Below are 12,760 nucleotides of genomic sequence, written 5' to 3' on the forward strand. Positions count from 1 at the left end.
CACAGACTCCCCAGGCCTGGCCTCTGCAACCTGCGCAAAGCGCCGTTCCCTCGTCCTCGGGTCGCCGCGCCGTGTCCGGTCTCGTCTGGCCCCGACTCGGGTTCCCTCTCCCTTCCGAGGAGCAAAGAACTCTGAATGCCCCGTGCGGCCTGTGTCAAAGGGTCCACTCTGTAAGATTTCCCTCAGCTCTTCGCTGCTTCATCAGACTCCCCAGGCCTGGCCTCTGCAACCTGCGCAAAGCGCCGTTCCCTCGTCCTCGGGTCGCCGCGCCGTGTCCGGTCTCGTCTGGCCCCGACTCGGGTTCCCTCTCCCTTCCGAGGAGCAAAGAACTCTGAATGCCCCGTGCGGCCTGTGTCAAAGGGTCCACTCTGTAAGATTTCCCTCAGCTCTTCGCTGCTTCATCTGAGCCTGCTGGCACCTAGGCACCCTGTCTTAGGGAATAAATCCACTTAGACAATAAATCTGCTCACGTGTAATGGAGGTTAATCTCCACCTTGTCACAGCCTCTGGAGCACCGAGCGCAGAGCCTTGTGCTGTTAAATCTGCGAGCAGCGCAGTACGACCAACCCTCCCTCGGTTTTGGGTCTGCGGAATCGATCATATTTGAAAACATTGTATCTTCACTGAGCTTGTACAGGTCTTTTCCCCACAATATAAGATTTTCCTTACAATATAAGATACAATGTAAGAGCTGTTTCTGCATCAGCTACACTGTGTCGGGTGCGAGTAATCTAGAGAGGATGTACATTAGTATGCAGAAGCGCCCAGTCGACTGTTTTAACAACCCTCTGACTAAAACCTGTGCGCCTGGTTTGGGAACCACGGCTCGCACTTCAAGAAGCGGGGGAATCACTTTTTTAAAATTTCAGCTTCGTGGCACCTGACAATTAAATTGGATGTTCTCTATGGCTGGGTGTGGTGGTACTGAAGCTTTGTAATCTCAGCACTTCGGAGGTTGAGGAATGAGGATTCCGAGTTAAAGTTCCACCTGTGTGATTTATCGAGGTACTCATTAAATTTTATTTTAAAATAATTTTTAAAAGGGCCAGAGAGCCGGAGGGCACACGCCTGTAATCCCAGCACTTGGGAGGCTAAGGCAGGAGAATCGCTGTGAGTCCGAGACTAGCCTGGGTTACATAGTGAGTTCCAGGTCAGTCTCAACTACATAGTTGCCCCGGTAAAAGGGGGGGGGGGGTGCAGAGGTGTTGCTCAGTGACAAGACCCTAGCCTCAATCCCTAGTATAAAAACAATAAAATCCCAGTGGAAAATGCAAGCTTCTTGAGTGCATGAACTACGTCTTTCTTGTCTTTGAACCTCATACCCTGTCTCCTTACCTGAGATTATCGCCTTTTCCACTGCAAAGAATCCCTCACACCTGAAAGATTCTGATTTGCCGGACTTGGGGTGAGGCTGGGAAGTGAAGTTTTGAAAAACGTCTCTATAAGAACTCATTCCCAACAGTCTGTAGGACAAAGTGTGATCTCCCGATGTATTATTGTCTACCTATCAGTGATAGATTGCTAACAACAGTGATCCTCAGTCCACCTATTGTTTTCCACTCCCTCGTGTAGTCCACTTCTTTGCATGTGACTTCCTTTGGCCCATAAATGAGACATAGCAAGCCTCATCTGGTGTCTGCTTGTCACAGCTTACTGTAATGTCTTCCTATATTATTTATGAATATTCAATCCTGTTACATATAAAGTAGCAGCAAAAGCTAAAATGTGGAAGCAAGTCACTTATGAGAAGTATTATAATGTTGAACATAAACAAGTGATAGTACCTCTTTATACAGAAAGGGGTGGAAAAACAACTTTAACATTAAGGTGGCACAGCTCATACTACCTCTAGGTGGCCAGCTATGCCACCCTTAAACTGGAAACTTGTTAGTGACACTCATTGTAGCCCTTTTATGGCCTCATACTGTCTCTGCTCAGGAAAAGTGATAATCCCAAAAGACCCAGACTGCTAATAACCAGCTACATTTTTGACAAGATACAGTTGCCCCTTATCTCTCCAACAAAGCAGATGTATGGTGGGTGTTATAGTTCAGATCTAAAATGTCCCCAAAGTTCTCCTATGTTCATGGGTGGGGTTTTGTTAGGTGATTGGGTTGTGGAGGCACTATAGTCAGCAGTGGAATCATCCGTGGATGAGTTTACAGCTGCATATGCTGTTAGGAGGTGTGGCCTGGTTGGAGGTGTGTCACTGGAGGATGACCTGGAAGGTTGTATTGTCCCAGCTCTTTCTCCACCTCCCACTCCCCCCCCCCACCCCTGGAGTAAGGAGCTTTCCTCCACCGTGCCCTTTCTCTCTTGGTGCCAGCCAAACATGGACTGAACCCTCTGGAAATGGGAGCCAAAGAAAGAAACCTTTAAGTTGTGGGTGTTGAGTAATACGTCTCAGTGACAGGAAAGATGACTAATACAATGGGATCAGGCTTCTGCACTCTGCTGAAGTCTTGCTTACTCTCTGTTTTGATCCTTATATTCTGCGGAGAAGACTAGCATAGCAAAAAAGGACAAAACACATGAACTTTGTATGAAACAGAATTTAGGTGCTGTTCCTTCCAGCCTGTCCTAAGCTTTTATACCTACCCTGTCTCTTGCCCTTGCTTTGCACCTTGTCTTATATCTGTTGGTAAGCCATTTTGGTTATTATTGCTGCTCTTTGATTGAACACATCACACCAAAGCCTTCAAGGCTTAAATGGTTTTTATGATCATAATTTTATGACCCAGAAATCTGGAAAGAGTTTGCTTCGGTAGTTCTCTTTAAAGTCTCCTGTGTAGTGGCAATCAGATGTGAACAGAACCTGCAGTTCTCCTGGGCTGGACAGCCTAGATGGCTCACTCATGAGACAGTTGACACTGGCTGTTGGCTGGCTGGCCTCACAGCCCCTCTGGCATGCTGAACTTAACACCTGGCAGCTGGATTCCCCAGAGCAATAGTCTGAAAAGAATCAGACTCAGAGCCTTTACCCATTTATCCTTAGGAGTCATGCAACTTGATTCCATTATATTCTACAGGCTAAAATGCACGCTAGCCCAGATTTGAGGGCAGCTTATAGCTCTCAATGGGAATAATGCCAAAGACTTTGAATGCCTGTTTTTGAATTGCCATATAGGCGTCTTGATTTGGTCTGTATGCTTATCTGCTTCGTGACCTGTGGGAAAACCAGTCTGGTAGTATACTTAAGGTTTCTGTGCTTCCAGGTAATTTCCATGTGACATTTGCCCTTTTGGAATACAGCTCCCATGTAAAGGAGTCTGAGATATCTTCCTGGAAAGACCACTTGGACAAGGGAGCCCCAGATAACTGCTAGACGTGTGCCCAGTTGTTCCAGTTGAAATGACATCATTGCAAAGTTGTTACAAGCATTAACTCTGGACCCAGACTGACTGGATTTGAGTCCTTACATTACTGTTTATTAGCTATGTAACTGCGAGATAATAAATCGCCCTTTCCATGGCTACTCATCTGTTTGATGGGGATAAGATTATGGTATTCAGTTTGCTAACCTGTTAAAAGAAATATAGGCCTGTGCTTTATAGGGTTACAATGAAACCAAACACTTAAGACAAGTAAAGACAGTATCTGACACATAAGTGTTCAATAAGTAGTAACTATCATTATCTAATTCCCATAGACCTCTCAAATCTCTAGGGTTATATGTTTGGACCCTAATTTGAGAAATCCTTACCTACCCATTGGATGTAGATTACTGGATCCTCTATTTTCTTTCTCTGAACAACTGAATACCCTAAATATGAATAAAGAGAAGGTGAGGAAGGGAGGATTTGGGTTCTTTTCTGGAGCTGTGGGGAAGTTTAGGATAAGGCAGGTCCAGATATACAAGGCCAAGAGGAGGCTCTGAGGAAATATAAAGGTGCAGAAGAGGTAACACTAACAGCCTGGAGAAGTTTGCAGAAATGGGAGAGGGAGGAAGCCCAGGAGGCAAGCTTGGCCTGCATTCAGCCCAGCCTGCGCTTGACTTTCAAAAATGACAAGCATCTGCCTTAGTTAATAATCAGTCTCCTCCTCGTAAAAAATTGCTGCTGATGCATCATTCCATAGTAGGCTGCGCCATATAAATACCCTCCAGACTTCCTGGCATTGATGTTGCTGTCTAGGCATAAGGCTGCTTGCTGTCTTACCACTTACAGTGTTATGAAACAAGCTGTTGCTGTCCTCTGTGAAATTCTTGAAATTGTTAATTTACTTAGTGAAAACTTCAGTTATTTCTTCTCTTCACACTATTGCAGTTTCCTTATTGCACCTCTCATTCACCAAGTTCTTGCTTTAGTATGTTCAACCCAGAAGGCCTGGCTCTATTAAAGTTGTAGTGAGTAAATTGCTGCTTCAAAATAAAAGTGACACAATTTTATTAGAGAAATTAAAGAAGGTTTAAATAAAAGCAAGGAAGTAGTTTGAAAAACTCAATAGTATAAGATGTCAATTCTCATCAAATGTCAGGATCATTCTGGCAAACAGAACTAATAGGATATAGAGAGACATGTAGAAAGAGACTTGTTGTGAGGGATGGATTCATGCAGTTATGGAGACTCAGAAGTTTCAGGATCTGTGGTTAGTAGGCTGGAAGCCCTCAGTAGCTGATAGCATAGTTCTGGCCCTAAGCTTAAAGATCTTGAAAACCAGGGAGCCAGTGATGTAAGTCCCAGCTGAGGGCCAAAGGCCCAAGAACCAAAAGTACCAACATCTGAGAGCAAGGGAAGGTAGATGGCTGATGACTTGGATGGTACCACTCACATTACTGATCCAAATGGCAGTCTCCTTGCAGAACACACACACACACACACACACACACACACACGCACGCGCGCGCACACAAAATATTTTACCAGCTATCTGAACATCCCTTAGACTGGTCGAGTTGACACATGAAAGTTAGCTACCATACCAAAACAATCCATAAAGTCTTGGCAATCACAATAAAAACCCCAACTGTATCATGTATGAATGGAAATTGTCAAACAGATACTAAAATTCATATGGAAATGCAGATAGATAGAACATATCAGAAAGAGCATAGGCCCTTGAGTTTAAATTCTTACTCTAATACAACTAGCTGTATAAATTTGGCAAGCTGCTTAATATTCCAAGCCGTGTGTGTGTGTGTGTGTGTGTGTGTGTGTGTGTGTGTGTGTTTGGGTTTGGTTTTCTTAAAAATCTATCTGGCATGAGAATAAAATGAGACAATGTATGTAAAAGACATACACACTACCTAACATGTAGTAGCTGCTCATGTGATAGGTAGGATTAGAAGTATTATGATTAAGAAATGAGTGTCAGCACAGTAAACAGTATACCTAGATGTGTCTGAGACTCATACAGCCTTAAAGCTAAAAGAAAGAGAATCCACCTGGGTGTGGTGTGCGTGCCTATAATCCTGAAACTCAGGAGGTTGAGGCAGGAGGATCACCATGAGTTTGATGCCAGCCTTGGCTACATAGTGAGTTCAAAGACAACCTGAACTACATAGCAGGACCCAAGATTGTTTCACAGCAGGACCCAAGATTGTTTCAAAACAGCGGGGGGGTGGGGGAGGGAGAATATGAATATGAATCCATCTAGGATCCAACTCCCTGCAATCTAGCTGACCAGTTCATCCAGAAACAAGACTGGATATATAAATTTTGGAGCCATTGGCATTCAGGTATCATTTAAAACTACCAGAACAGGTCAAGTATCTGGTCAAGTATGGCTGTGTCTAGATGTCCCCCAAAGACTCATGTATTCATAGGTGGGGCTTTTCAGAGGTGGCTGGATCTAGAGTGTGTGAATATGGATTAAGGGTGTGATGACTGAATTGGTTTAGTATAGCTGGGTGCAGATGTTGGAAGCCCCACCCTGGGTGTGGGTGGCACCAATCGATAGGCTTGTTGCCTGGATGGAGTATAAAGAAACAGGAAGAAGGCAGGCTCCCTGTTTGCTGCCTCCTGCCTGCCTTGCCATGAACTGTTTCTCTTCTCCTCTGCAATGCTACCCTGCTTTGGAGCCAGCAGACTATGGACTGAAACCTCTACAATGAACAAAAATAAACTTTTCCTTCTTTAACTTGTGGCATCTTAGTTAAGACATTCCCAACAGGGTATAAAGGAGATATGGGAGGCCCTGGATCAAACTCTAGGATTCTCCACACTGAGGGGTCTCAGAAGGCAGAAGAGGCACCAAGGTGGGGGTGGGGGGAACCAAAGGACAGTGATATTTACCATCCTTTTTGTACACACTGTTAGAGATACATGGAATGACATCATCCTGGTGTGATACTGCTAATTTGTTGCTATACTAGATAATTTTTACAACTTCTTCCTTTGCACTTGTCTCTCTTGCTTGAATTATTCATCATATGTATGTATGCTTTTTTAAAAGCAAACCCTTTACCCTAAAGAAAAGAACTAAGGAAAGCTGTTGGTATGGAAGCACCTGAGAATCCTAAATAAATATTGCATAATCAACCTCTTCTCTTGGATCCTTCGTATTCCACAACATCAGGTGCTTAACACTGTCTCTCATTCTCACCTTGTGGTATTTTGTTTTTAAAGACCTAAATTGCATGTTGGACAATGCTAATCACAGGGCAAGAAACAGTATCTCATGAAAGCAGGATGACAAAGAAGGGAGTCAGAGCTCAGACTGTTGTGCTCAATTTCAGACACCATCAGCAATGCGCATGTATCCGCCTGTAAATACACCTGTATGTAAAACTATGACTGTCTCATCGCCTGACATAAAAGGGACACACACGCACATGCGCACACACCTTCCTGCCTTTCAGGGCCATATTTGGTAATCTCCCCTTTCTGGTCTGCCCTGGGGAGAGGTTTCGATCAAGGTTATTATGCTGAAGAAGGCTGTAAAGTGCCTTCTCTTCAAACTTTAACTCAAAAGTCCTAGTGAGGCCCAAGTATTTAGATTGCAAAAAGTACTATTTTTGAAAAATGATTCCAGCTTTAAGCCCAAAAGAAAGGTCCATGGAAGGATTTGAATGTCCCTGTCTATTTTAGAAGGAAAACAGGATAGCAGGTCTGACTTTCTGAACACTTTCTCAAAGGGACTTGTGGCAGCATTTCCTAACACATACCTGAATTTCACGCATGAACACTCTACACATGTTGTCAAGCTAGACGCTGGGAGTATAAAAATTAGAAGATACTTTGTGGACACATTCTCTACTCAGGACCTAATATTGTAAATACCACAAATTACTGCTGTCCAAAATCACTGAATCCTCAGCACACAAGAGTATTCTTCATCCCTGCTCCTTTGAAGTTAGAGGTGCCATGTGACTTGCTTTGGACAGTGAATGGGGACCTGACCTGTCTCCTGCTGAAGCCTGTATTCCCCTCTGAAACTCCTCTTCTGTCAGAGTGAAGCTCACGAACGTGTTCTCTGTAAACTGAAGAGGCCTTGAATGGCGATCTAGACCCAGAACAGCTGTCGGGCAAGCTGTCCCACGAACAGCAGACTGTTTCATGACAAAGAAATAAACTCTTTGTTTTGACAGTGTAATTTGGGGATTGCTTGTTACTACAGCTAAACCTCACCCATCAGGACTGACACAGCTCCTACTGGGCTCCAGTTGTGACTTTTACTGAGTTCACTTCTTCTGTTTCCTTTATCTAAAAGGAGGACCTGTTTTGGTTCCAGGAAGTTTGTGTTTCTTGATTAAGGAATAGGTAGACATGGTCTTCTTGTCCTCCATCTAGTTTCTAAGTTTTATGTGAATGTGGAGACACAGATACAGATTTGGGAATCTATGTTACTAAAGAATGGTTTAAGGGGCCGGGGATTTAGCTCAGCGATTTGGTGGCCTGCCTTGCAAGCACAAGGATGGAGTTCGATCCCCGGTACCAAAAAAAAAAAAAAAAAAAAAAAAAAAAAAAGTTTAAAAACAAAGAAAAAAATAATTTTACCCCAGAAAAAAAAAAAAAAAAAAAAAAAAAAAAAGAATGGTTTAAATCCATGAGGTAATGTTAACTATAGAAACTGTGTAGATGAAAATATAAGAAGACTTAGGAGAAAGACCTGGGCAACAACATTTAAGGGACAAGCGATAGGAACAGAAAGAACAAAGAAAAAAGAGGTAGATGATCTAGCAAGAGGAGAAAAAATGTCCTATAGCCATGGGAACCAAAGGACGGTTGTCGTAGTTACTTTGCTCATTGCTGGGACAAAATACCCAACATCCACAAGTTGAGAGAGGAAAGGTTTATTTAGCTCAGTTTGTAGATGTTTGAGTCCATGGTCAGCTGGCTCCAAGGCAGGGTGGCGCACGGCAGAGGGGCATCACATGGAAGAAACAGTTCCTGGTGGGCAGAAGGTAACACAGCAAGCAAGGGAAAAGACAAGCCTCTTTCTGCCCCTAATATTGTATCCAGGCTACCAGGGTTAGGGCAGAGCCAAACCAATCAGTGAACTGATTTAGCAATCACACACACTTAATCCCAGCGTCACACACTCTAGATCCAGCCATCTCTAAAAAAGCCCCACCTATGACTGCATGAGGCTTTGAGGGGACCTCTAGACACAGCCATAACAATGATAAAGTTTCTTGAATGAGAGATCTGGAGTTTCAAACACAGAAGAAAATTAAGTTAATTAAGGACAACAAATTGTTAATTATGTAATAGATTAATCATATAATTATGGCCACTTTGTAACAAAATCACTCTGAAATAAATGTAAAGGGATTCTTAAAAAAGGCACAGCTCCATCAAGCACAAAGTTAATTGAAGAAGAAATGACAGCAACACTGAGACAGAAAGCAGATAGAGGCATAGTGACTTCCCAAGCAGACCAGAGAAAGCTGAAAACTAATCTGGAATGGAACAACTTAGAAGAAGTACTCAAAAAAAGAACAAGGTTCAAAGGGACTGGTTGGTACCTCTGAAGGTAGAGATACAACTGAGTTAAAAAGGAAATAGCTATCTGAATATATTTTAAAGGAGCAGCCATAAACACAGGCAGCAGGGGGATTTTTTTTTTCCTTCCTCCGCTCAGCAGAAATCTAGAGGTTTGCTAGTAGAGGGACACCAGGAACACCACGGAAAAGGCTGCACACAAAAGTCAAGGAGATAAATGAATGCCACGGTTATCTAAGGGCCCCTTGTCACTCTTCTCCTGCTCTGCCTAAAGGACAATGACAGCCACGCCACTGAGCATCCAATAAAAGAACTCAGCCAAGTCACCCTGTGAAGCCCTGCTGTTATCCAGCCCCTTCAGTCGGTTTCTAAATAATTTTTTGATGTCTACTCTTGAGTACAAAACTAGCCAAAAGCCTAAAATCATTTGTTAATTTTAAAAAGCTTTCAAGATAAAAAGACATTTTCATTTTGTTTTTTGGTGCTGGGGATTGAACTCGGGACATTTCACTTGCAAAGTGGTTAGTGGCACCACTGAGCTAAACCTCCAGACCCAAGACAGGTGTAATAGAGCCACTTTTATAAGCAGCCCGGAGGACATAAGGGGCAAAATGAAGCTTTGTGAAATTTATAACATTAACATTCTTGGCAAAATAAGGAGAGATACTGAATTACCTGAGAAATAAATGGGAGTCTATAAAAGTAGGAACATCTAGAAAATGAGAAATATTTCTTCAAAAGTCAAGGTATGACAACCAATGAAGATGAAATGAAAAGATTAAAAAGTAACAGCAAAACATCCTTTAAATTAGATTATAGAAAATGAAAGTAAATGACAAAATTAGAGAATCAGCCCAGGAGGCACAAGATTTAAAGAAGATACAACTGGGACTGAGGGTGCAGCTCGCTGGTTGAATGTTTGCGTAGCTTGAGAGAGGCCTCGGGTTTGAGCCCTTTGTTTGGGGATAGATTACTGATAGGTAGCAGGTACCTAGAACATTAAGCAAACATGTGTAAGGTGACCATTAACTCTAATAAATAAAAATTACCTTAGAGAGGAAACATGCATTAAAAAGTCAGAGGTAAGAGTGTTTATAGGACATTATCAACACAATTATGGACACACTCAAAATTTAAGATCTGTCTAGATTGGGCAGATAGGGAGGGGAAATGTCTTACTTTGGGCTGCCAAAAGGAAATTTAAGCTAAGTGGCTTTAAAAAAAAATGTATTTGTCAGAATTCTGGAACCAAGGCAGTTCCAAGGTCACAGTATTTTTTATTCTGAAGTCTCTTTTAGGTTGTAGACTGCTACTATCTCACTGTGTGCTTACAGTGATTGTGTGTGGGTGTGTGTTCAAAGGTTGAAGAGAAGCAAGTTTCCTAGGATCTCTTCTTCTTCTAGGTTCTCTTCTTACAAGAACATTAATTCCATCACCAGGGCCCCACCCTCATGACCTCTTCTAAACTTGATTATCTCCCCAAACCCCAAATGCTATCACAATGAAGATTGGGATTTCAACATATGGATTTTGGGAGTAAAAAAGTGTTCAATTCATAATAGAGCTGCATGTGGGTTTATGTGTGTTATGGGGCAAGGAAGTTGGAGTAAGAAAGCTAAATCCTTATTTTCTTTCCATAGTGAGCTTCCCAGTCAGGGTCACAACAGGACACAGATGGTGGTACACTCTAAATGGGGAACTTGAGGACAGCACATTTCCAAAGGGACTGTTTGCAAAGATGGGGGAGACAGGGCTTAGCAGCAATTGCACTGCTACTAATTCTAAGGTTAAAGGGATACATGGAGTGCATGGTGACCCTGCTCTACAGTAAAAGTCAAGCAGAACAGACAGGCAGTGTCTTCCACTAGAGGATACAGCCAGCTAGAGTCAAGAAGGGAGAATAAATCCCTCCCCTGCCATCTCCCATTTTCTCTCTCCCAACTACAGAATAATAGCACACCTGGATGACAAAGGGCCCATTCACAGACCCACTGATACCAGTATTGTTCATGTGAGTGAGTGTCCCAAGGAGAGAGTAGGGAGAAAGTAGGGAGTGGACCCAAGGGACAAGTGGGAGATAACCAGCAAAGTAACAAAACAAATAAAACAACTCCTAAAAAGTAATAGGCATAATCCTATCATTTACCCAAAAAGAACTTACTTGTACAAGAGTTGAAAAATCATCGCCCTTGTGAGATGAAAATCAGAATGGACAGACTTGGAGTTGGGAACTGAGTTCTTTAATACTTTAAACCCTGTAGCACTACTTGACTTTTGTAATTAAATACAATTTTGATTTAAAAAAACAATTTTCAAGGCTCTTTGCATTTGCAGTGAGAAAATCATTGCTGCCCTTTGCCATGCAATTTCAGTTAAGCGATGGGGAGCTGAGGTCAAATTAGAGCGGGCTGAGGAGAGCAGCCAAGATGGGCAGAAGGTGAACTCCAAAAGACAGCCACACTTTGTTAATCGAATGCTTAATCAATGTCTAACCACTAGTCTATTAGCTCATATAGGTCAAAGTATGCTGTGTGTGGCTTGCCTTGTAACAAGCTCTGAATATATCATATTGCTTTAGGCCCGCCCACATGCTTAGTCTGTATACAAGCACACTTTTATGATTCAGAGCCTTTTTTTTGCTTTTAATTATTAAAATGGTTTCTGGCTATTATTTCAACCTGTCCCCAAAATATATTCTTGCCTCTGACACCTATTCCCCTCCTATATTTCCTTTATGTATCTGCTAAGCTCAAATTCAATGTGTGGACCCTCTTGGGCCTCCTCTTTCAACTCAAACTCCTCCTTAACAAATGCTGTAAATTTTACTAAATATTTTAAATTTTTATTTCCCCCTTTCCATGCTGACTGTCCTTGTCAGAATTTACCAGGGTTTGTTCAGTGGTCAGTCACTGTGGCTTAGCCACCTGTCTAGGCCTCAAAACTACTCGAGTCCACTAACACCACTTCTTTTTCCCCTTTAAAAGTTATTAGTATATGTTTGTCATGCATAATAATTACATTTGTTTGGGGGGAATTGATGCTTATACATCTCACCTTGATCCTTTTTACTTCCCTCCTCCCAACCGTTCCCTCTACCCTTTTCCAGATCCCCTTCCCATATCCACAGTCTACCTCTCTGCTTCCTACTAGCTCTTATTTTACTCTTTAAACTATTTATATTTTGGGTATCTCATATAAGAGAAGCCATTACATAGTTAACCTTCTGTGTCTTGTTTATTTTCCTTACCATCATGGTCTTAAGATCTATTCATTTCCCTACAAATGACTCAAATACACTCTTCTTTATGGCTGAGAAGTGCACCACTGGGTACATGTAGTACATTTTCTTTAACCATTCATCAGCTGATGGGCATATTTTTCCATAATTTAGGTATTGTTAATTATGCTGCTATAAAAATTGGTACAGATATAGCACTATAACATGGTAACTTAGTCTCTTGGGGAGATACACAGGAGAGGTCAAGCTGGGACAGATGGAATGTCCATACTGCTTCCCACAATGGCTGTGCTAGTTTACATTCCCACCAGTACCATAGGAAGAGTCTTCATTTCCTCGCAACTCTGCCATTGTTTGCTGTTTTCTAAGTCCTTTCCAATAGCTATTTTTTCTGGAGTAGGATGGTATCTCCGTGCCATTTTCATTTGCATTTCTCTAGTGGCCAAAGGTGCTAAACATTTCTTCATGTACTTGTTGGCCATTTATATTTCTTCTTTGGATGTATCTATTAATTTCAATGGCCCACCTTTGACTATTCCATTTTGGGGGGTCCTTTTTTAAGGTTCTTTATATATCCTAGATTGCAATCCTGTGTCTGAAAAATAGCTGGTAAAAATTATTTCCCATTCATAGGCTG

Source organism: Fukomys damarensis, unplaced genomic scaffold, assembly GCF_012274545.1.
Source record: "Fukomys damarensis isolate Sample0158 unplaced genomic scaffold, DMR_v1.0_HiC HiC_scaffold_5, whole genome shotgun sequence".
Lineage (NCBI taxonomy): Eukaryota > Metazoa > Chordata > Mammalia > Rodentia > Bathyergidae > Fukomys > Fukomys damarensis.